A 3,060-nucleotide genomic window follows, 5' to 3' on the forward strand; every position below is an offset into this window, starting at 1 on the left:
TATCCCTGGACAGTCACTCATTAAATAAAGATGAATTACAGTAATAATAAGAGAAAGCTACATTGGAGCTCTGTTCTCAATCCGCTGCCAACAGCGCGTGAGTTCTCTGTGTGTTCTGTTGCAGGGCTGGTATCCTACTCGTATAAGGGAGACGTTATCTGCTGTGTTCTGTTTGTGGGCAGGGCTGGGTATCTAACTGTATAAAGGAGAGTTATCCTGTGTGGTTCTGTTTGTAGGGGCAGGGCTGGGTATCCTACTCGTATAGGGCAGAGTTATCTGTGTGTCTGTTGCAAGGCTGGGTATCTAACTGTATAAGGGTGAGTTATCTGGTTGTTCTGTTGCACGGGCTGGGTATCTTACTGTATAAGGGTGAGTATCTGTGTGTTTCTGTTGCAGGCGCTGGGTATCTACTGTATAAAGGGTGCGGTATCTGTGTGTTCTGGTGTCAGGGAGGGCTGGTATCTACTATATAAGGGTGAGGTATCTGTGGTTCTGTGTAGCCAGACGCAAGGGAATGGTAGTATAACATCAACTCAGGAGTAAACTGTTATGTATAGTCCCAATCCTTCTGAGGATTCAGTCTACTACTGTGTGTCTCTTCTCTTGTTTTCACATAGCATCATTCTCAAGATGCCCTCTGGCGATCTGGGTTCTACTATATACAGGGCAGTAGGTAGTCTTCGTTTTGTGATCGAATTCTGTTTTGGCTACTTATGTGCTATAGGCGGGGAGGATGATGGAACCCTCTGGTCGTAATCATCATATGTGAGTTTATGCAGCGTTGATTGGCTGTCTAAATGACTCGTATGTTACTAGTCTGCAAGGTGCTCTCGTGGAGTCTTCTACCAGCAGATAGAGTGCAAACACTTAAATGCTCTTTATTGACGCAAGTGCTGCTAATATACTGTGATTGATGCCTTGTTGTCTGGTTTACGCGAGGCATAAGGTGGGACTGGGTTATATTGTGCTTGATTAGTTTTAGGATGGATATGGGAAGCGTATCTGTGTGTTCTGTTGGCGAGGAGGGCAAGGGTAGATGGTGACTATATAACGGGGAGATCTGAGGTTTCTAGTGTGTGTTGTGTGATTGTGACTACCGAGGACACTGGTAGTGTACTCTCACTATATGGATGGGCATAGCATATACTGTGTAGTGATAACCTCGTGAGAAGGAGGAACAAACGGGAGAGGCTGGGCATGTCTGATGTTCGTTGTGTATTATTAGGTTCTGAGTCCTTTATGTTGAGTTGTGTTCCTGTTGCAAAGGTCGTCTGGATATCACTCCACTCTATGAGGAGTTTAAAAGTGGAAGTGCTGCTGTTGCCCTCAAGGCTCGAGCAGGATATGACCTAGATTATGCGGCCCCTCTCAAGGGTGAGTGTACTCTAGAGTGCGTGTGGCTGTCTTGACAGGTGCACTTGAATCATGGAGTCCTGCGCAGTGCGCGATGCAACTCTGTGAAACCCTGCAACCTACTTGTCTCAGTATTTCCGTTTTTTGAGACGTCGGATAGATAGTGAGTACTTATATCGCGTCGTAGAGTGTACTAATCGCAGTGTGCTAGGTGCCAAATACCTAGTATTATCGCAAAGCAGCGCTTGTGATATCTATTAATGTAGATTGTGTGATAGGGATATTTTTGTTGCATGTTCACACATGGAGGATATGTGGCCAATAGGAAATGAGAGTGGATACGTTGTCTCTTAGGCTATACTACTCGAGCACGCGTGAGTTATTTCCCATGCCGACTCCCTGCTGTGAGGTGCTGGTGACCTCTGAACTATCTGGATGAACGCAGCCACAAGAGTTATAAATGCTTTGACGACTTGAGAAGGTGACGACGCGCCGTTAAATACTGTGACTGATGTCATGAGTGCTGACAGGTGGTCGAGTCTGGCATGAACTCGTACTTCCTACGGTGTGGTGAATGTTATCATAGTCCTTTCCCCTCGTTTGCATAGCAGTGCCTGGTACTGCGCCCTTAGCTTATTATTTGTTTACCGCTAAACTGGTCTTGGTCTAGACGACGTCATCTGTGCGGCTGATTTCCGTTTTATACACGATGAAAGATTGACGAGCCACTGAAACCTGACGAGTCCCTCGGGAATCTAACACACGAACACTATACACGGAGTTGTGCAGTAGCCTGTACTGCGTGTGATGGTGCTTCTGTATCGTAACAGCAGGAGTCGGAGTACGGTCGCGTGCGAAATACGTGTATACGGGTGAGTTATCTGTGTGTGTCTGTTGTCGGGCAGGGCTGGGTATCTACTGTATAAGGGTGAGTTATCTGTGTGTTCTGTTGCAAGGCTGGGTATCTACTGTATAGGGGAGTTTATCTGTGTGCTCTGTTGCAGGGCTGGGTATCTACTGTATAAGGGTGAGTTATCTGTGTGTTCTGTTGCAGGGCTGGGTATCTACTATATAAGGAGAGGTATCTGTGTGTTCTGTTGCAAGGCTGGGTATCTACTATATAAGGGGAGTTATCTGTGTGTTCTGTTGCAGGGCTGGGCTGGGTATCTACTGTATATGGGTGAGTTATCTGTGTGTTCTGTTGCAGGGCTGGGTATCTACTGTATAAGGGAGAGTTATCTGTGTGTTCTGTTGCAGGCAGGGCTGGGTATCTACTGTATAAGGGTGAGTTATCTGTGTGCTCTGTTGTAGGGCTGGGTATCTACTGTATAAGGGTGAGTTATCTGTGTGTTCTGTTGCAGGGCTGGGTATCTACTGTATAAGGGAGAGTTATCTGTGTGTTATGTTGTAGGGCAGGGCTGGGTATCTACTGTATAAGGGAGAGTTATCTGTGTGCTCTGTTGTAGGGCAGGGCTGGGGTATCTACTGTATAAGGAGAGTTATCTGTGTGTTCTGTTGCAGGGCAGGGCTGGGTATCTACTGTATAGGGTGAGTTTTCTGTGTGTTCTGTTGCAAGGCTGGGTATCTACTATATAAGGGTGAGTTATCTGTGTGTTCTGTTGCAGGGCTGGGTATCTACTATATAAGGGTGAGTTATCTGTGTGTTCTGTTGCAAGGCTGGGTATCTACTATATAAGGGTGAGTTAT

The sequence above is a fragment of the Salvelinus sp. IW2-2015 genome, unplaced genomic scaffold, assembly GCF_002910315.2.
Source record: "Salvelinus sp. IW2-2015 unplaced genomic scaffold, ASM291031v2 Un_scaffold3049, whole genome shotgun sequence".
Lineage (NCBI taxonomy): Eukaryota > Metazoa > Chordata > Actinopteri > Salmoniformes > Salmonidae > Salvelinus > Salvelinus sp. IW2-2015.